Source organism: Phyllobates terribilis, unplaced genomic scaffold, assembly GCF_046119375.1.
Source record: "Phyllobates terribilis strain yellow unplaced genomic scaffold, ASM4611937v1 Scaffold_9__5_contigs__length_417890890, whole genome shotgun sequence".
Taxonomy (NCBI): domain Eukaryota; kingdom Metazoa; phylum Chordata; class Amphibia; order Anura; family Dendrobatidae; genus Phyllobates; species Phyllobates terribilis.
Window position 1 is genome coordinate 357550448 of NW_027362769.1, and position 23004 is coordinate 357573451.

General features: G+C 45.5%; 1 protein-coding gene across 1 annotated transcript in view; it reads right to left on the bottom strand.

Annotated features, from left to right (window-relative positions):
- The window catches only part of LOC141162251 (uncharacterized), a 393009-nt gene that overhangs the window by 125655 nt on the left and 244350 nt on the right, over positions 1 to 23004 (bottom strand). The gene's annotated exons all lie outside the window — the stretch shown is intronic.

The window sequence follows — 23004 nt, forward strand, 5'->3', positions numbered from 1 at the left end:
GCTCATAATGACCCAATAATGGCACAATAAAGGAGAGAAAAAATATGTATAAATATACAGTCAGACAAAATCCTAAATCTGTTATTGTAGTGGCAGGGTGATGATCGAGGGTGATGATCGAGAGTGATGATCGAGGGTGATGATCAAGGGTGATGATCGAGGGTGATGATCGAGGGTGATGATCGAGGGTGATGATCGAGGGTGATGATCGAGGGTGATGATCGAGAGTGATGATCGAGAGTGATGATCGAGGGTGATGATCGAGGGTGATGATCGAGTGTGCTCCCTTTCGGAGGTATGGCACCCGTGACCAGGTTTCTGGCTGCTGAGCTGACAGATTAAATAAGTAATGAACAATTTTGAATATGTCGTTGGTTTACTTAAGAATAGATTTATTTTCTCAGGCTTTGTTTTCACTTATCCCTTGCTATAATTTGTAAAATGCCAGCAGGATGAGATTACCAATAAATAATGTTGATTTTATGCAGCTGGTAGGTGCCCCCTGAAACGTAAAAAGCATATTTCACTAATCTGTAAGAGGTTTAATTCTCTGCCATCCTGCTGGACACGAGAGGTTTTGGTAGAAGAACTAATCCAATGGAATGGAGTGTTCATGTAGCGGGAGGGAAGGAGCGATCGGCTCTGTTTGCCCAGAAGATTCTCGCTAATGGTTTGTGAAATGCGGTAGTGTTTTTTCCATTATACAGTGAGTGATCAAAGCATAAACTGGATTCAGATTGATGATATTTGGCCTTGGAATTAATGATTAAGTAATCGGAATACACAGAGAGGTCGCATGCGGAAATTAAGAACATCTTCTAGAAGTCACATCTTATGGGCCACATGGATGAATCTCATCAAACTGGTTAAACTGAATAATAAGAAGGCTGTTTGCTGTCAATAAATCATTAAACAACCCCTGTATGGTCTCTGTGCCTCGTATGTTCTGGTGGTGGATACTTGAAATCCTGTTAAGAAGTCAAGATAGGCAAGGGGAGAATGATGGGAGACCAACTGAGACCTTCACCATTGATCCAGACCCAAGGGTAAACTCAAGAGTAACTTTTTTGTTATACTCTACTTTTAGGATTATTTCAATCTCAGCTTTTTATGAGTGAAATGGGAATAACTCCATTTAGCTCCGACAACGGAAAAGGAGCAATGGAATAAGCCAAGAGTATATAAGTGAAAAGGAGTTTCAGAAACAGTGCAGCTCAGCCGTTCTTGGCTGATTGAGTTACTCCACTTCCAGAGATCACAACTGGACTGGTTGGAGTATGCCTATCTTATTACTTTTGTACTTCAATGCATGCATAATGGTCTAAAAATCATTTTTACAATTTAATTTGCATTAAAAATGACGTTTTTTTATAGCCTGTGCGTTTCGTTGTTCCTTGCTCACTGCAGAATAAGTTAACGGGGTATCCATCAGCAAGTTTGTTATGATGGGAGACTTTGTAATTTTTATCATCCTTCTCCTGACCTCCTCTCAGCTCAATTATGACCAGGTGTAAGTTGAGATGAACTTTGTGGTCATAAATAAGCTAAGGGAAGCTCAGAAGGTTTGGCGACTGCCGCTCGTAAAACTCCACGAATGGAGTAGAATTTGTGGTGAGGAGCACATGGAGATGCACAATACCTGTCTGACGCTCCTGATTCATCAATCAGGAGTGCCGGATGAGTATTGAGCATCTCTGTGCACCTCTGGATCACGAGACGTACACCTCTTCATGCATCGGGAGCATCTTACTTCATTCAGCGCAACTACTCATCAATGTCAGTCTTGATGTATCGGGCCCATACAGTGTCCAGGAAAAAGCTGCAGACCAGAGAGTGACGGGTGAGTAGTATACAGAATTATATCTCTGTGCATACTATCACTAAACAGCCATGTTTAGGCCTACATCAGTACGACAGATTTATTGCCTGTCCTCTGCCGTCTCTGTCCCAGTCTGTACAGCAAATCTGACATGTGAGCTGCAGAAAACATACAATGTCAATCTATTGTGTGTTCTCAGTGTGAAAACTGGAAAACTCCTACATTTCTCTCTGTGGCCACCGAAACGCTGCCTCATTGTCCTACACTCATTTACAGAAGAAAATAATCCTAAAGAAACAACCGAGGCGGAAATGTGGTAATCTCCTACAACAAATCCCAGGGCCTGAAGCATTTTTGTAGTCTATGTTCTCGTGTTTAAAGATTTTCTCCACTCAAAGCTGAACATATTTTTATTTTTTTTTTTATTTTTTATTTTTTTCTATTCGGATCAGAATATGCTCTGAACAGCATGCAGAAGACTCACGAGAGGCAGGTTGGGAAGAAGCTGAATAATAAATAGGATTACTGCCATTTTATGTTAAGCATTCTCGGAGAATAGGAGATGAATGCAAGTCGAAGGAAGGAAAGGGGCCAAGATTTAATCTGTATAGGTTTGATATTGGTGAGTTTTTGGGGGATGGGGAATTTTGAGATTAGAAGGCAAATAAATATAGATGTAGAACAATGGGACAAACATAGGCATTTTCCTACCGGTCCCATAGAGAAGTCTCCTAATGTGCAGGAGTCTGAGTGGGCTGCCGAAGACTTATTTTAGAAGCTGTAGGTGCTGCCGCAGCTGCCGGTGGTGCAGAGAATGTTCTTACTAGCGTGGTTTAACTGTTTAAGAACCGAAGATCACATATGAAAAAAAACAATCGAAAAAAAGTATGTTGGAAGATAAAATGTCCTTTGTCTTATATTATAAGACAGTGGTACAAATGTTAAGTGACGATTGGGAGATGGATCAAGGTCTAGGGGCAGATTGACCATTGGTGTAGTCATTGAAGACCCATGCTCAGAGAGGAGCTAAAGACCTTTTCTTGGTTGCAGCCCTGCCTAAATTAAGTAAAGAAGTGCAAGAAATGCATACAGAGTGTTAATATATCCTGATAGTAGATAAGGGGTTTGTATGCAGTGGCGTAAATAGGGTCCAACAGGCCCCAGAACAAAAACTTCAACTCTCAGTGCCGTGCTCTTTCATTCTTCACCAGCACTCAACACTTCCTGTATTCGTCAGATGTCACAGGCAGTCAGCATACTTTAAAGAGGTTGTCAACTACTTTAACATTGATGAACTATCCTTTGGATAGGTCATCAATGTCTGATTGGTCAGGGTGCAATACTCAGCACTCCGGCCGATCAGCTGTTCTCGGCATTGGCAGCCGCCCGGAAGTGCTCAGCTGCAGAGCGGCTTCATCCACTGATAGTGGCCACAACCAGGTACTGCACATTCACTCCCTATTCAAATTAATAGGGGGTGGGTGTGCTATACCCAGTCACGGCCACTATCAGAAGACGGAGCAGCTCCATAACTGAGCACTTCCGGCAGCTGCCAATGCCGAGAACAGCTGATTGGCGGGGTGCTGGGTGTCACACCTCCACCATCAGACATTGATGACCTATCCTAAGGATAGTTCATCAATGTTAAAGTAGTGGACAACCTCTTTAAGCAACACAGCCACGGGAGCTGGTCAGCTCACATGCACACAACCCTGTAGTCCAGAGTACAGCGCCAGCTCTTATGAGTCGGGTAACCCAACCTGCCCTACTTTTAGCTCATAAACTAGGTCTTTAATTGCATGCATGATACTGCGCTTAACTCCTGCACTGTGCATGCAAGACTAAAGGCACTTGTCTGTCAGTGGGCATGTGGCTCTGTCCCCCTGGTTCTGGTCTTGGTTACAGTCCCCGGATCGCAATCATTACACCCCTGCTCTCATGACCCATGTTGCGAAGACATTTTGACCACTCTTAAATGATCATTCTGCTAACTGCTATCTCTCACGACAACCCCAATATGCAGAGATCTCCTCTGTTCTCTATGAGAGAGATGATAGCTTCTTATATATGTTTTTTTTTACTCCTTCCTGGTACCAATGAGTATATTTCATTGGTTCTATATTTGTTATCATATCTAGTACAATGGATCTCAAGGGTTTTTAGTATACAGATACACTTATACCGTGCTACAAAAATACAGACATGTAAATTAGCCAAACTCCAAAAGGGAAAAAAAACGTACTATTTGGGTATCTATTCCTTTTAGAGACAACTTAGATTTGGCTAAATGTCCAATCAGTCATGTTGCAAGACTTGTTAATAAGTAGAAAACTGACTTTTAGGGTAGCTCTGCTAGAGAGACAACTTCCAAGTTCCTTCCTCCTGGAGAGGAGCTAATCTGCTTCTCTTTTTCCCAGTCGGCATTGCCCCATCGATAAGTCTTCTTTTTCTAGCTTAAAGGTTTCCACAAGGAGAAACAGTCCACTCTAGACTGACAATGTGAAAGTACAACTGTAGTAAAATTTTGTCTAGTTATTATTGTAGTTTTTATAAGCAGCGTAGATTTGTAACAATAGTTCAAAAATGAGCAGAGTGAAGTGAACCATCATGTAAAAAGAGCCAAGTAAGGTTGGGAAGGGAATCCTTGATGGTAATGGAGTTCTGGATATCCGCACCCTCACGTGGACCTCTTTTCTGTGCAATCGTGTTTGTTGGACTCTGAAAGTAAAGAGAGTATCTTTCGGCGGGTTTATCTTTCCCTTATTCCTCTACGGGAGGTTGGACAGCTCCTACCTTTACAACTGGATAACTCTCTGGTTCTATGGGACTGTTGTTCTATTTGTGAGAATGTGCCAAATGGAGTGACTTAGAAGGACTCTGTCAACACGGTATGAATGTTCAAACCAAGTACAGATGTTTGATTGGCTACACCTTTGTGCCATGAGGGGCATTACTTAGTTTGAACAGTCATTCTGTGCTGACAGAGTCCCTTTAAGCCCGGTTTATGGATAACCAAGACCATCTACAAGCTCATCAGAGCCAAGCACTTAATGGATACTACTCCAAAGCTCCCTGGTGACACAATACAGACTAATATGACTCATGAAATGTTGACCAAAGGGCATCATGGATGACAGGGCGGACTGGCTGTCCGATTATTTATGCGCGCCTGGAACCTGTGCAAAACCCTTTACTGATTAAGAAGCACCTTAGTAGAGGAAACACCTATGAAGGTCATTAGGGATTGCTGCTTTACACAGGACTTGTTGGACACCCTACAGCTTGACTTTAAAGATCCTTTTCTCAGTAGGAGCCTATCATATCACTTAGTACTTTACAGACTATTCCCCAGGGTTCATTCTGTTGGAACCATATGAACCATTTGGCTTCACAGGAACTGACTTAATTTGCAGAGGGACAGTTTGTCCATTTGGGACTGATCCACAGCCGGCTCAGAGACTATTTCATCTTGGACTGGACAGTCCGGGTGTGATTCCCCATCTCTATCCCCTCAAACTGCCTCTCTCTAGTTATTTGAAAACTGTAACTTCCAATATCCTTGATGGTTTGGGGCTGTTGAGGAATATTGGCTCCTTATTAATAATAATTTAATGGCCTTCGGCTCGATTTCGGGCCATGGCGACTTGATGGATGAACGCTCTGTAGGAAGATCGATCTTGTACAAGCCGAAATAGGTCCACCAGGGTCTTCTCCACTCTTATCTTAATAGCATCAAGCCATTGGGTTGCTGGTCTTCCTCTTCGCCTTGTTCCTTCTATTCTTCCGACCATGATGTCCTTCTCCAGTGATTGCTTTCTTCCGATGTCAAGTCTAAAGTGGGCAAGTCGTAGCTTGGTGATCTTTGCTTCAAGTGACATGTCTGGATTGATTTGTTCCAAAATTGATTTGTTTGTTCTTCTTGCCATCCATGGTATTGAGAACATCCTTCTCCAGCACCACATTTCGATTCTTCTTCTGTCTTGTTTCTTTATCATCCAGGTTACACATCCGTACGTTACTACAGAAAAGACCAAACTACCGTATATTTGAGCCGTATCTTCGTCGCCAGTGAAATGGTCCTTGATTCAGCACTGAACATATCTATTTTTATAATTTTTGTTGCGATGGTTCGTGGTGTCTAACTAGCGATTTTCCAGATTTTCAAAACTACATCTCCCAGGGCTTAGTACAATGGGAGCTGTAGTTTTGTGACAACAAGGGAGTCACAGGTTAGAAGGCCGTGTTACAAATGAAGATGGTCATGGTCAAAAAGGCAACAATGTCAGACATTGGGTTCCTGCTTCTAATAAGTTGCATACAAGCATCTGCAGTTGCAGGGAATACTTCAATTTATATTTTATTTAACAAGTAGCAGATTTGCTGGCTGTAAATGTTGAGATAATCAAGATCAATATACAAGGCAGCACGTTCATTTTCACTAGAATATGAAATGCCTTTTTAAATAAAATCCAAGGTTGTACAATGATTTCTATTCAGCAGCCCCTCGCTTTGCACACAAGGTCACTCTGTACCATCATATGTACTGATCTCCTTTTGTTTTTTTTAGATTTGTTGCTGAACTGAACTGTCATTTTTTTTCTATTTTATTGTAATGTAGGGATTTACATCTTAAAGGGATTCATTCTTTTGTCTCTGCTCAAAAATATCAGCCATTTTAACACTCTTTCTTCTACCAAACCTCTTTCTAGCTGTAAGGCAACTGGCTGATGCAGTAGCCCTCCCCCACTGCTTAGCTTTAGAATATTGAAGGTTTATCTCTTCAGGTGGGAATATCTGCATCTATGTGCCCGCTACAAGTGGTCGGATCTACTGAAACAACCAAAGGGCTACACTACGCTGCGTCTGTAACTTCCATATACCATAAGTGAAGGGGAGTTACGGAAACAATGTAGCACATCGAGCTACAATGTTTCCAGAAATCCCAATGGGGCCAATACAAAAACACAGATATTCCCATTTCAGCCATGAATGGCTGAGATGTGAATAAATCTTTAAAGCCTACTTAATCCCATCCCTCAGTAAAAAATGGAAGCTATGCGAAAGAAATCAGCACTCGTACTCTTTGCATGATTATTACAAGACTGAAACTGCAGAAAAGCCGAAAAAAACTTTTGCAATATATTTTATTACCGATATTTAGGAACTGTCAACTGGAAGGATAAATTCTATTAATTCATCTTATTAGTGAATATCTATGCTTCTATGACTAGTACTTTGAGTACACAAGGGTGCAATGTTCTAAACGGACAGCTGGCATTATTGACAACAATATAAAACAATGTTTGATTTTATATTTCTTTAGTGTTTGGATCTGTTGTTTAAATAAAAGGTAAAGGTGTGATCTATGAGATTCTACTACGAAAATTTGATTCACGGTGAATAGAATGGTGGCTCAGTGGTCAGCGCTGGGGTCCTGGGTTCAAATCCCACCAAGGACAACATCTGCAAAGAGTTTGTATGTTCTCCCCTTTTTTGCGTGGGTTTCCTCCGGGTTCTCCGGTTTCCTCCCACACTCCAAAGACATACTGATAGGGAATATAGATTGTGAGCCCCAATGGGGACAGTGATTATATGTATGTTAAACATTGTGGAATTAATGGCGCTATATAAGTGAGTAAAATAAATGAATATAAATAAATAAATTTGTGAGCATACTGATAAATACGACCCTCAAGTACAGCTAGTGTGTAGATTTGCAGGACCCGGTCCATCGGCCACCTCGGTAATTTATGGTTGCTTGATGCCAGCCCTGAGAAACATCTCTTACCTGATGGTATATGTCTCCTTTTTTGATTAGTCAGCCAGCCTGGTGGGATGTCATCATTGTGGCGGTACACCAGGCTGGCTAATCAAAAGAAGAACCATGGATGCCAGTAAGTAGGAGGTAGTTCTCAGGACTCTCGTTCAGCAACCACAGATTATTGACTTGGCCAAAAGACTGGATCCTGCTCGATTTGCACCAACTCTACCCTAAAGTAAGTAACATTTCAATGAAAATATCATTGGTCAACAAAGCAGCTCTGTTGGTGCCCAAAGCAGTGGTTCCAAGAAACATCTTGACATCTTCTGTTCTTGAAATTCAATATGATAGATGGTCAATCAAGTAGTCTTCTGTTGTAAACCTATAAATTGCCCTCATGCCGCAATAAAGACATCCTAGTGGCCAAATCTTCATCCAATGCCCAACCAATGGATCAAAGTCACCCTAAAGAGAGGGGTTGCATATTGGTGTTTGACAACTTTCTGACCAATATTGGGGACTTTTGGTCCAATATTGTCAGAACAAAAGTAGACATTGTAGAAGACAGGTCTCCTTTATTATGCTGTAAATCTAGGAATTAATTGACAACTTGGCATTGCCATCCCCACTGGCAATATGAGTTGTCCCTAACTGTGGTGTAGTTTGGAAGAACAGGGGTAGATGTCTCATGTGCCAAAGTCCACAAGAGTGGAAAATGTTACCCCCAATGTTAAGTGATTGGTGCTGGCAAGTAGAGATGAGCGTTGTTCTACTCGAACTGTTCGCCAATCTCAAATTCGAGCTGTTTTGGGCGGTGTTCGAGCCGGTCGGCGAACACGAACAATTTGAGAAAAATTCGGCTGTTCGAGGTTATGTTCGATAACTGTTCGTGCACCAAAATCATAACTGGATTTTTTCTCAGTAATGATGAAAATTAATGTTAATACGCAGTTTGAGTGTACAGCGGGGCGGGGGGAGGGGCAGGGGATGGATCTCTGCAGGAACAATGAAGATCTCCATTTTTTTTTCTCTTTCCCGCATTTGCAGTGGGGAGGTGCAATCTGTCAGCCTATCAGCAGCGCACACACGGAGCGAAGTGCTTTTTTTCACACAAGCAAGGGCATGTGTGATTGGCAGTGTATGTCACATGTCCTTGCCCTATAAGACCAAGCCATTTTCCCCGTCGCCACCATTTTCTCACTGCTGCAGCTGCGTGTTAGACGGCACCGCTGTTGCTGTGTGCGCTATACCTTGTTAATTTCAAGCCAATTTTCGCACAAATCTACAGATAGCTTGGGAGTAGGGAATAGTTGTGATTGCAGTCCTTTTAAGGACTAGGTTACAGCATTTCCTACGACTTTTATCAGGCAGGTCTGTGCTCTTAAATAGATAGGTTGTGGGAGTAAAGACTAATTGTAATTGGAGTCCTTTTCAGGACTAGGTTACATCAGTTCCTATCAGTTTTTGCCAGGCAGGTCTGTGCCAGTGCTGTGCAAGTTTTTTTCACAGCATTTGGCTGAATCTAGCAAAGCTAATCCTTTTTGGCCTATTGCAGAGTGTGTTAGTCAGTGGAGTAGCCTATCTGTGTTGCAAGATATACCACCTGCGTATAGAATACCAATTTTTTTACTGCACCTAGTGAAGTAAAATCTTTTGGGCATAGCATCATTCTATTAGTCCATCTATACTGACCTCCATCAGGTTGCAAACTGAATATAATTTTTTTCTGCATCTAGCTCTGAAAAAATATTTGGGCTTCTAGCAGTGTGTGGGACTTGGTCTATTAGTCCATCTATACTGACCTCCATCAGGTTGCAAATTAAAAATAATTTTTTTCTTCATTTAGCTCTGAAAAAATATTTGGGCTTCTAGCTGTGTGTGGGACTTGTTCTATTAGTCCTTCTATACTGACCTCCAGCAGGTTGCAAACTGAATATAATTTTTTTCTGCATCTAGCTCTGAAAAAATATTTGGGCTTCTAGCGGTGTGTGGGACTTGGTCTATTAGTCCATCTATACTGACCTCCATCAGGTTGCAAATTAAAAATAATTTTTTTCTGCATCTAGCTCTGAAAAAATATTTGGGCTTCTAGCAGTGTGTGGGACTTGGTCTATTAGTCCATCTATACTGACCTCCATCAGGTTGCAAATTAAAAATAATTTTTTTCTTCATTTATCTCTGAAAAAATATTTGGGCTTCTAGCAGCGTGTGGGACTTGTTCTATTAGTCCATCTATACTGACCTCCATCAGGTTGCAAATTAAAAATAATTTTTTTCTGCATCTAGCTCTGAAAAAATATTTGGGCTTCTAGCAGTGTGTGGGACTTGGTCTATTAGTCCATCTATACTGACCTCCATCAGGTTGCAAATTAAAAATAATTTTTTTCTGCATTTAGCTCTGAAAAAATATTTGGGCTTCTAGCAGTGTGTGGGACTTGGTCTATTAGTCCATCTATACTGACCTCCATCAGGTTGCAAATTGAATAAAAAAAATTTCTGCATCTAGCTCTGAAAAAATATTTGGGCTTCTAGCGGTGTGTGGGACTTGGTCTATTAGTCCATCTATACTGACCTCCATCAGGTTGCAAATTAAAAATAATTTTTTTCTGCATCTAACCCAGCCAATAGTTTTGGCCTAATACCACAGTTTGGCCACTCAGCTCTGCTCGGTTACCATCCATTGTTTTTTTGTGCAAACAACTCCAGAGTTGTGAATTAGTTAACCACCAAAATGAGTGGAAAAAGGCCTGCTGCTGGTGGAAAGGGGAATAGGCGTGTTGGGAAGGGGAAAAAAGGTTGTGTCCGTGGGGTAGGTGCAGAAGAAAGACCATCTTCCAGCCAAACTAAAATGTCTACTTCTTTTAGCGGACAATGTGATAAGATCCCTTTCTTACGGCCACGCCAATCGCTACAAATTCCAGATGAGGCACAAAAACAGCAGGTGCTTCAACGGATATCAAGTGCTCCTTTAAGTGGGCTCTCCTCCACATCAACTTCAACATCACAAATACTCCAGTCCTCAAAGGTGTCACCCAAATCGCACTTGCTTCCTCACAGCTCCCAAATCTCCAGCTGCCCGTCTGAGTATGAGGTAGAACAGATGGTTGAGTCTACAGAGCTGTTTACTCATACTATAGCCTGGGAATCAGAGGTCGACTCCAGCGCTTCTGTGAATCCAGACGAGGAAATGATCTGCACTGATGCCCAGAATCTTTATGAGTCGGATCCAGGACCAGACGCAGAAGGTTCTGACCATAATGTAGACCCTCATTCCCAAACTGTAACTCCTGTTGGTGGAGACAATGAGGAAGACGATGATAAGACTCAAATACCTGATTGGAGCGACAACTTTAGTTTTTTGTCAGGGCAGGAACAGGTTGGCTCTGAGGACGACGGGTGTGATAACGCACAGGGTGATGATGATGAGGTCGGAGATCCCACTTACTGTCAACCCACAGTCAGCCAAGAGATGAGGTCAGCAGAGGATGTGGAGGAAGATGCTAGTGACGACGAGGTCAGGTTGCGCCTTCCTGGACAGAGACGTAGTACTGGAAGCACGTCAACAACTGCATCCTCAAACACAACTCTGCCTCTCACCACAAGTCGTGGTGGCTCTTCAGGTCGCATGGGTGCTAAGCCTTGCATAGCCTGGGCATTTTTTCAGATCGATAAAGATGACCCAACTCGTGTTATCTGTAACATTTGTCAGCAAAAGCTAAGTAGAGGCCAAAAAATACATAGTTTGAGTACTTCATGCATGAACCGGCACATGGACATGAAGCATAAGTTGCAGTGGGAAGCTCAGTGTGCTACAATGCGGTCTAGCCGGCCGGGCCAACCACCGTCTGCCATATCTTGTGCATCCGCGGCCTCTTCATCCTCTGTGACTGGGGGGACAGCAGTCACACCTGTTTTGGGGCGCAGACCTGCCACCTCTTTACCCGCAACAGCCAGCGTGATTGGCAGGTCATCATTTTCTTTGGAGGTGGTAACACCAGCTGGTCTTGAGCGCTGTCCGACATCGATAGCACCACCTTTGGATCAAGGCAACCTAACATGTCCGCCTGCATCTTCCTCACAGACCGGCAGTTTGCCGGGGACACCCTTATCAACCCCGTCTAAGCACAATAGCCAGCCCTCGGTCCCTCAGATGTGGACAAGTAAAAGACCATTTCCTCCTAGCCATGAGAAAGCTAAGAGGTTGAATTTCACCATCTGCAAGCTCTTGGCTACAGAAATGCTGCCTTTCCGCCTGGTGGACACAGAGGATTTTCGAGACCTTATGTCCGTCGCAGTGCCCCAGTACCAGATGCCCAGTCGGCACTACTTCTCAAAGAAAGGTGTGCCTGCGCTCCACCAGCATGTCGCACACAACATCACCGCTTCTTTGAGAAACTCTGTGTGTGACAGGGTGCATTTCACCACAGACACTTGGACGAGTAGGCATGGACAGGGGCGTTACATGTCGCTGACTGGGCACTGGGTAACTATGGTGACAGCAGGACAAGGGGTTGCTGTCCAAGTCTTGCCGTCCCCACGAGTTGTGCGTCAATCCTCTTTATGTCATTTTTCCTCCACTGCTTCTGCCTCCTCAACCTCCTCTCGGTCTTCCACCTGCACCCAAAGCCTGTCTGGTCATGCCACAAGCTTTCTAACTGCGCATAAGGGATCCTGCACACCTCCTTACTATGCTGGCAGTAGGGCTCAACGTCATCAGGCGGTTTTTACATTGAAATGTCTGGGAAATGTGAGTCACACAGCTGAGGAGTTGTGGTCAGCTCTGGAGAACCAATTTCATGAATGGTTGTCTCCACTGGACCTGAAACCAGGGAAGGCCGTGTGCGACAATGCTGCAAACCTGGGTGCGGCCCTTCGCCGGGGCAATGTCACACACGTGCCTTGTATGGCTCACGTGTTGAACCTGGTTGTCCAGCAATTTTTAGCCCACTATCCCAGACTAGATGGCCTTCTGCAGAGGGCACGGTCGCTGTGTGCTCACTTCCGCCGTTCGCATCCCGCAGCTCAGCGACTTACATCTCTACAGAAGTCGTTGGGCCTGCCACTTCACCGGCTAAAATGCGATGTGCCTACCCGGTGGAATTCAACTCTGCACATGTTGCAGCGACTGTGGCAGCACCGACAAGCCCTGGTGCAATACGTTCTGACGTATAGCCTGGGCCAACGAGATTCAGAGGTGGGGCAAATCACGCTGGAGGAGTGGTCTCAGATCAGGGACCTATGCACCCTTCTGCACAGTTTTGAAATGGCGACGAAGATGTTTAGTGCTGACGATGCCATTATCAGCATGACTATTCCGGTGATTTACATGCTGGAGCACATGTTAAACATAATTCGGAGTCAGGTGGTGGCACAAGAGGAGGTGGAGGAAGTAGAGGAGGAGGAGTTGTATGCGGAAGGGCTAACATCTGCAAGGTCCAGACGGTCGGCAGCACCAAGGCGGCAGGCATGTGAGGGTGGGGGAGATGATTTTACCAGGGCGCATGGTAGCAGCCAAACTAGTGAGGAAGGTGCAGGAGCCCAGGAAGAAGTGGAGGACGAACTGATGGAAGACTCATCAGATGAGGGAGACCTTGATCACATTTCTGTTGTGCGAGGTTGGGGGGAGAGGACAGAGGAAGGAAGCATGATTGCTACCTCGCCACCAACACAACAGGGACTTGGTGCTCCTGGATGCGCAACACACATGAGTGCCTTCTTGCTGCACTACCTGCAACATGACCCTCGAATTGTGAGAATTAGAAATAATCCTGACTACTGGGTTGCCACACTGTTAGATCCCCGGTACAAAAGTAAATTTGCAGAAATTATTCCTGCCATAGAAAGGGATGCACGCATGCAGGAGTATCAGCAGAGACTGTTGCAGAATCTTACATGTGCTTTTCCACAAAATACCAGTGGTGCACGTAGTGAATCTCACAGTTCCAACTTGCCAACCGTGGGACCGTCAAGTGTTCAGCACTCAAACCGTAACAGAACCACAGTATCTGCTGGTAACATCAATTTTGCGGAATCATTTCACCACTTTTTTAGCCCATCCTTTGCAAGGCCACAGGAGACAAGAAGTCTGACACATAGTCAACGCCTAGAGACGATGGTACAGGAGTATCTCCAAGTAAACATTGAAGCCACGACTGTGTCACTGGACCCTTGCTCTTTTTGGGCTTCCAATCTGGATAAATGGCCGGAGCTAGCCACTTACGCCTTGGAGATCTTGTCATGCCCCGCAGCCAGCGTTCTGTCTGAACGTGTGTTCAGCGCTGCTGGTGGTGTGCTGACAGATAAGCGCACGCGGCTCTCCACTGATAATGTAGACAGACTCACGTTCATAAAGATGAACAAATCATGGATCCGAAACGACTTTTCTACCCCTGTGTCATCCTGGGGAGAGTAAAAGCTTGATGATTGGTTAAAATCACCCTACCAACCGTTTTAAGCTTTCAAATTACTAATCATGTTTATCTGTATCTTGACTGGAAAATAATTTGGGCTTTGTAGCAGTGTGCAGCACCGATCCTATTAGGCGATCTATAATAAGCTTCACCAGATTTAAAATTAAAAATAATTTTTAGCTGCATCTAGCCCGGAAAATAATTTTGGGGCTCCGAGATGCGCAAGACACGTAAGTGCCTTCTTGCTGCACTACCTGCAGCATGACCCTCATATTGTCAGAATTCGAAGTAATCATGACTACTGGGTTGCCACACTCTTAGATCCCCCAAACTTTTCGATCAACCTTTTCATTTTAATAAAGACCAAAAAAATGGTCATTTTTGAAATTATAAGCATTAGCAGGTTGTTAGAAACTGAAATCAAACAGTTTTCAACTCAAAACTTTATTCTAGGTGATGTTACATTTTCACATAGGACCCCTTGTTCGAAAGGAGCTTCTGAACTCTCTCGTCCATTGAATTTGTCAGGTTTTGGATGGTTTCTGCTTCAATTGTTTTGCATGAGGACAGAATACCCTCCCAGAGCTGTTGCTTAGATGTGAACTGCCTCCCGCCATCATAGACACTCCTTTTAATGATGCTCCAAAGGTTCTGAATGGGGTAGAGGTCAGGGGAGCATGGAGGTCACACCATAAGTTTGTCCCCTTTTATGCCCATATCAGCCAGAGATGCAGATGTTTTATGTGCAGCATGAGATGGTGCATTATCATGCAGAAAAATGATCTTGCTGTGAAATACACGGTTCTTCTTCTTGAACCATGGCAGGAAGTGCTGTTTGAGAAAATCCACATACATTATGGAGTTCATCTTTAGCGCCTTCAGGGATCCTAAAGGGGCCGACAATCTCTCTCCCCATGATTCCAGCCCAAAACATTACTCCACCTCCTCCTTGTTGGCGCTGTAGCCGTGTTTGCGTGGGGTGTCCATCAACCAGCCATCCTCCACTCCATTCATCTGGACCATCGAGCGCTGCACGGCACTCATCCGTGAACAAAACAGTTTTGAAATCAGTCTTCATGTAATGTTTGGCCCACTGGAGCCGTTTCTGCTTGTGTGAAGTGGATAGAGGAGGTCGACAGGATGGCATATGCACAGCTGCAAACCTCTGAAGGACCCTGCATCTTGTTGTTCGGGGGACGTTGGAGGCACAAGCAGCTTCAAAAACTTGTCTGCTGCTATGACAAGGCTTTTTTGCCGCTGCTGTTTCAACCTGACGTAATTGCCTGTAGGAAAGAGTCCTCAATTTGCCCTTATCAGCACGCACACGTGTGTACTGTGAATCAGCTACATACTTCTTGATTGCCAAGACACTTCATCCTGATCATCGCACAATGTTGATTGTAGTCATGCCTTGACCTAAACACTCCACAATTTGTTGCTTCTCAGCAGCCGACACATCCTTTTTCTTTCCCATTTTGGCAGAAAATGTAGGCTGCTTAATAATGTGAGAGAGCCTTCTTAAGTAGTCTTGCCTTTCATTGGACACACCTGCCAAACTAATTAGCACAGGTGTCTGCAATTGCTTACAGTGATATAAAGAGCCCTGACACACATCACCATCAATGAGTTTTACTGACAAACAAACAAATTCTTCCCTTATCACTCCTAAACACTTTTTGCATAATAATTTGGAACACAGTGTACATGTGCTTTTCCACAAAACACCAGTGGTTCACGTAGTGAATCTTACAGTTCTAACTTGCCAACCGTGGTCTGTATGGAATTGTTCAATAAAGGGCCCAAAATTAAGATAACATAGATGGGAGAGGTCTCTATGAATAGGAATTCCTAAGTATTTGATATCCTGTGAGGGCCAGGCAAAGGGAAAGTTGGACTGGATGGAATCCTATATGGATTTAGGGAGGGAGACATCGAGGGCCTCAGACTTCGCTGCATTGATTTTAAAATTTTACCATGTAACAAAGTGATCTATTTCAGCCATAACAGCAGGGATGGATATATGTGATTGAGTGATATATACTAGGACATCATCAGCAAATAGAGAGCACTTGTACTCGGTGCCTCCCACCTCAATCCACCTAATATTGGGGTTATGGCAAATTGATGAGAGCAGGTGCTCCGTCACTAGGATGTATAAGAGAGGGGACAGAGGACATCCCTGCCTTGTCCCATTGGTGATTGTGAAAGGTGATGAAAATGTTCTGACGCACCCCCTGGGCCTTGGGACACCCGGAGCCGGACCCTTTTTGGTGGATGCTGGTGGTTGTAGTCTTCGTGGCGGCGATCCGGTTCCGTGGCTCAGGGCGGTCAAACCAGTGGCGGAACTATTTATGTGGTTTTGATGTTTAAATGTCCGACTACGCCACCCGTGGATTGCGGTCAGAGTGAACCGCCGCTACAGGGCAGACCGCTAAGGCTGGTGTTGTGGGTGCAGCAGAGCGTAGCATAACTCCCCACGGGAGGAGTATAGCCTCAGGGCAGTGTATGCGGAGGATGGGGGTGATGGTGCAGGGCAGCAGCAGTAACGACACGGAGTCAGTGATGCAGTTCAGGGCCTTTACTCACAGTTCTTATTATCCAGACCACGTCTGCAGGTAACGGCTGCCCACGTCGTACTGTGCTCACCAGGTGAGGGGCTCAGACAACTCCCAGATAACTTTGGAGCGCTTCACAGGACCCCCTTTGTGTGTCCTTTGTCTGGCCTTTCTTACCAACACTTCTGTCCGGCTGCCTCGGGCCTCCTCTTGGTAAACTTGGCGCCAGTTTCCCTGACCCTATGTGGTGCCTTCCTAGCGGGTGGAGCAAGGGGCTGCACCACATAAAATGTCAGAGCCTCCGGTTTCTAGCTGAGGGTCGTTTCCTGCCTCCACTAGTTCGGGGACCGGTCTCCCCCTTTGGCCTGACCCCTCCACGCAGGTGGATTCGGGCGTGCGGTGGCGACTCGCCCGTCCGCACCCCTGGGATCCCTTCATTCCTCGTTCCTGGAGCCTTCTCCGCTCCTCTTCCTTCCTTCTCCCTCTTGCAGGCCTGGGCCTCTGTTACTAGGCCCGCCTCCGGAGCAGAGCTCATGCAGAGCCCCTGCTCCCTGCCACTTCTGCTCAGACTTCTCTGCACTGAACTAAGATGGTGCCCACCTTTTATACTCCCTTCTCAATGCACCCAGGAACTGCTTCCTCCCTGCTCCTGCACTGCAGGGTTCCCCTTCCTCAGTGTTCCCTCCCCCCACTCCAGCCAGGGACAGGGACTGTCGTGCCCATCTCAGGGGCATATTGGTCGCCCTGCCCCACGGCAATGTGGTGTAATGCATGCAGGTGTCGGGTCCTGATCCACACTCCATCCTTATCTGAGAGTGAGATATCACACCTCTGGGTGAGGTGCAATACGTCTGTAGCAACCGAGCCCTCGGTGCTACAGTTCCATTTATCTTCAGCCTAGGTGACGTATTGTGATACAGGGCCGTGATTTTGGCTATAAAAGGGTCCCCTAGACCCCTACCCCAAGCTTTTTAAGAGAATCATATATGGCGTGCCAGGAGACTCTATGGAATGCTTTCTCAGCATCCAACGAGAGTATCTACTTACAAATTTTTAACTGCATCTAACCCAGGAAATACTTTGTGCCTAGTAGCAGTGTCTGCTAGTCAGCGGATTATCCCAGCTGTTAAGCAAGCTACACCACCTGTAGTTTGGACACTTAATTTTTTCAAAGGAAATGCTTCGGGACCACGGGATACTTAGTGAAGAGCATCAGGAGGCACCCCAAGGCATAGGGGCTGGGACTGGCACTAGGATGCCTTGCGGTGGACAGCCGAGCTCGATCCTTATAAAAGCTTTTTAACTGCAGCAGCTTTAGTGGACGCTACTGGAGCTGGAATTACGCGGCTGCTGGCATGAGACTTGCCCTCCAATAGATCCTTGTAAATGGATTTAAAGTGTATTCATTCAAATTAGAGGGACAATTTAAATTAAAAAGCTTAGAGCTGCCTCCACCACAGGGGGGCTCGCTCGACCCACCAGCGGACAGGCACCAGTATTGGGAGAGGGGGGCTGGCCGTCAGGGTTCACCGCGGCTCTGGCACAAACCCGGCGACACGGAGGTGGCACGGGCAGGAGCGGACTGGCCGTCTCGGCTTCTCACTTTTTGGATTTTAGAAGGGCATAACATGCCTATATCTGTGTCTCCCCCTCCTTTTACTCCTCCACCTCTTTTCTTTTCGCATGACTATATGTACTTGTCACTTTTCCATGTGTTAGTTGTGTCTTCTGAGCAGTTTGTCAGCTTTTGGACACCTTTGAAGGTGTTTTCTATGTGTTTCTATGTGTTTTTGTTTGCCTGCCATTGGTTTTAACGGTGTTCGAAGGTGTTCGACGAACAGTTCGACGAACAGTTCGGCGAACACACGGGTGTTCGACGAACCGAACCGAACTCGAACACTACGGGGGTGGCTCAACACTACTGGCAAGTTCTGCTTCTCCTCTGAGCATTGCAGCAAGTTCCTTCCCAATACAGCAATGGAGATGTGTTTGTTATAGGCTGCTCTGCATAGGAAGCGACCTAAGTGACACGGCTCACTTCATTGTACTGACAGTTTTGCAATTTGGTCGCTATGTCGAGCAGCCTCTGACAAAGACATCTCTAGCAACTGAGATATGATTAGAAACTAATGAATGAAGACAGCATTTAATCATGAGCACTGCACCTGATTTAATACTGATTTCATTCATTACTACGAGCTGCTTTTATCCTTTTAGATTTTTTCGAACTCTAACTAGGGTTATGTTCAGGGTTAGACTCTTAGGGTTAGGGTTAGAGACAGGCATAGGTTTAGGCTTAAGCATATTCCTCGGGTTAGAAATAGTCTTAGTGTGATAATAAGTGTAATAAAAGATGTAAAAAATATATAATGTGTACATTTGAATCTCAATACTGAAAAGCTTGTAATATACATGGGAAGGATGAGAGAGAGAACCGTGTTGACCATTAGCGCTCGCACTCTACAGGAGAGAAAGAGAGAGGACCCCACTGACCCCACTGACAATAAGAGCTTACACTCTACAGGAAGGAGAGAGGACCCCACTGACAATAAGAGCTTACACTCTACTGGAGAGAGAGAGGACCCCACTGATCGTAAGAGCTTACACTCTACTGGAGAGAGAGAGGACCCCACTGATCGTAAGAGCTTACACTCTAGTGGAGAGAGAGAGGACCCCACTGATCGTAAGAGCTTACACTCTACAGGAGAGAGAGAGAGGACCCCACTGACCGTAAGAGTTTACACTCTACAGACGAGATGACCCCACTGATCGTAAGAGCTTACTCTCTACAAGAGAGAGAGAGAGGACCTCAGTGACCCTAAGAGCTTACACTCTACAGGAGAGAGAGGACCACGTTGATCATAAGAGTTTACACTTCACAAGAGAGATCGGACCCTACTGATCATAAGAGCTTACACTCTACAGGAGAGAGAGGACCCCACTGACTATAAGAGCTTACACTCTACAGGATAGAGAGGACCCCACTGATTGTAAGAGCTTACTCTCTACAGGAGAGAGAGAGAGGAACTCAGTGACCCTAAGAGCTTGCACTCTACAGGAGTGAGAGGACCACGTTGATCATAAGAGCTTACACTCCACAGGAGAGATCGGACCCTACTGATCATAAGAGCTTACACTCTATAGGAGAGAGAGGACCCCACTGATCATAACAGCTTGCACTCTACAGGAGAGAGAGGACCCCACTGATCATAAGAGCTTACACTCTACAGGAGAGAGAAAGGACCCCACTGACCATAAGAGATTACACACTACAGGAGAGAGAGGACCCCACTGATCATAAGAGCTTACACTCTACAGGAGAGAGAGGACCCCACTGATCATAAGAGCTTACACTCTACTGGAGAGAGAGAGGACCCCACTGATCGTAAGAGCTTACACTCTAGTGGAGAGAGAGAGGACCCCACTGATCGTAAGAGCTTACACTCTACAGGAGAGAGAGAGAGGACCCCACTGACCGTAAGAGTTTACACTCTACAGACGAGATGACCCCACTGATCGTAAGAGCTTACTCTATACAAGAGAGAGAGAGAGAGGACCTCAGTGACCCTAAGAGCTTACACTCTACAGGAGAGAGAGGACCAGGTTGATCATAAGAGTTTACACTCCACAAGAGAGATCGGACCCTACTGATCATAAGAGCTTACACTCTACAGGAGAGAGAGGACCCCACTGATCCTAAGAGCTTACACTCTACAGGATAGAGAGGACCCCACTGATTGTAAGAGCTTACTCTCTACAGGAGAGAGAGAGAGGAACTCAGTGACCCTAAGAGCTTACACTCTACAGGAGAGAGAGGACCACGTTGATCATAAGAGCTTACACTCCACAGGAGAGATCGGACCCTACTGATCATAAGAGCTTACACTTTACAGGAGAGAGAGGACCCCACTGATCATAAGAGCTTATACTCTACAGGAGAGAGAACCCCACTGATCATAAGAGCTTACACTCTACAGGAGAGAGAAAGGACCCCACTGACCATAAGAGATTACACACTACAGGAGAGAGAGGACCCCACTGATCATAAGAGCTTACACTCTACAGGAGAGAGAGGACCCCACTGATCATAAGAGCTTACACTCTACAGGAGAGAGAGGACCCCACTGACCATAAGAGCTGACACTCTACAGGAGAGAGAGGACCCCACTGATCATAAGAGCTTACACTCTACAGGAGAGAGAGGACCCCACTGATCATAAGAGCTTACACTCTACAGGAGAGAGAGGACCCCACTAATCATAAGAGCTTACACTCTACAGGAGAGAGAGGACCCCACTGATCATAAGAGCTTACACTCTACTGGAGAGAGAGAGGACCCCACTGATCGTAAGAGCTTACACTCTAGTGGAGAGAGAGAGGACCCCACTGATCGTAAGAGCTTACACTCTACAGGAGAGAGAGAGAGGACCCCACTGACCGTAAGAGTTTACACTCTACAGACGAGATGACCCCACTGATCGTAAGAGCTTACTCTATACAAGAGAGAGAGAGAGAGGACCTCAGTGACCCTAAGAGCTTACACTCTACAGGAGAGAGAGGACCATGTTTATCATAAGAGTTTACACTTCACAAGAGAGATCGGACCCTACTGATCATAAGAGCTTACACTCTACAGGAGAGAGAGGACCCCACTGACTATAAGAGCTTACACTCTACAGGATAGAGAGGACCCCACTGATTGTAAGAGCTTACTCTCTACAGGAGAGAGAGAGAGGAACTCAGTGACCCTAAGAGCTTACACTCTACAGGAGAGAGAGGACCATGTTGATCATAAGAGCTTACACTCCACAGGAGAGATCGGACACTACTGATCATAAGAGCTTACACTCTATAGGAGAGAGAGGACCCCACTGATCATAACAGCTTGCACTCTACAGGAGAGAGAGGACCCCACTGATCATAAGAGCTTACACTCTACAGGAGAGAGCAAGGACCCCACTGACCATAAGAGATTACACACTACAGGAGAGAGAGGACCCCACTAATCATAAGAGCTTACACTCTACAGGAAGGAGAGAGGAACCCACTGATCGTAAGAGCTTACACTCTACTGGAGAGAGAGAGGACCCCACTGATCGTAAGAGCTTACACTCTAGTGGCGAGAGAGAGGACCCCACTGATCGTAAGAGCTTACACTCTACAGGAGAGAGAGAGAGGACCCCACTGACCGTAAGAGTTTACACTCTACAGACGAGATGACCCCACTGATCGTAAGAGCTTACTCTCTACAAGAGAGAGAGAGAGAGGACCTCAGTGACCATAAGAGCTTACACTCTACAGGAGAGAGAGGACCACGTTGACCATAAGAGCTTACACTCCACAGGAGAGATCGGACCCTACAGATCATAAGAGCTTACACTGTACAGGAGAGAGAGGACCCCACTGATCATAAGAGCTTATACTCTACAGGAGAGAGAGGATCCCACTGATCATAAGAGCTTACACTCTACAGGAGAAAGAATGGACCCCACTGACCATAAGAGATTACACACTACAGGAGAGAGAGGACCCCACTGATCATAAGAGCTTACACTCTACAGGAGAGAGAGGACCCCACTGATCATAAGAGCTTACACTCTACAGGAGAGAGAGGACCCCACTGACCATAAGAGCTTACACTCTACAGGAGAGAGAGGACCCCACTGATCATAAGAGCTTACACTCTACAGGAGAGAGAGGACCCCACTGATCATAAGAGCTTACACTCTACAGGAGAGAGAGGACCCCACTGATCATAAGAGCTTACACTCTACAGGAGAGAGAGGACCCCACTGATCATAAGAGCTTACACTCTACTGGAGAGAGAGAGGACCCCACTGATCGTAAGAGCTTACACTCTAGTGGAGAGAGAGAGGACCCCACTGATCGTAAGAGCTTACACTCTACAGACGAGATGACCCCATTGATCATAAGAGCTTACTCTCTACAAGAGAGAGAGAGAGAGGACCTCAGTGACCCTAAGAGATTACACTCTACAGGAGAGAGAGGACCACGTTGATCATAAGAGTTTACACTCCACAAGAGAGATCGGACCTTACTGGTCATAAGAGCTTACACTCTACAGGAGAGAGAGGACCCCACTGATCCTAAGAGCTTACACTCTACAGGATAGAGAGGACCCCACTGATTGTAAGAGCTTACTCTCTACAGGAGAGAGAGAGAGGAACTCAGTGACCCTAAGAGCTTACACTCTAGAGGAGAGAGAGGACCACGTTGATCATAAGAGCTTACACTCCACAGGAGAGATCGGACCCTACAGATCATAAGAGCTTACACTCTACAGGAGAGAGAGAACCCCACTGATCATAAGAGCTTATACTCTACAGGAGAGAGAGGACCCCACTGATCATAAGAGCTTACACTCTACAAGAAAGAGAAAGAACCCCACTGACCATAAGAGATTACACACTACAGGAGAGAGAGGACCCCACTGATCAT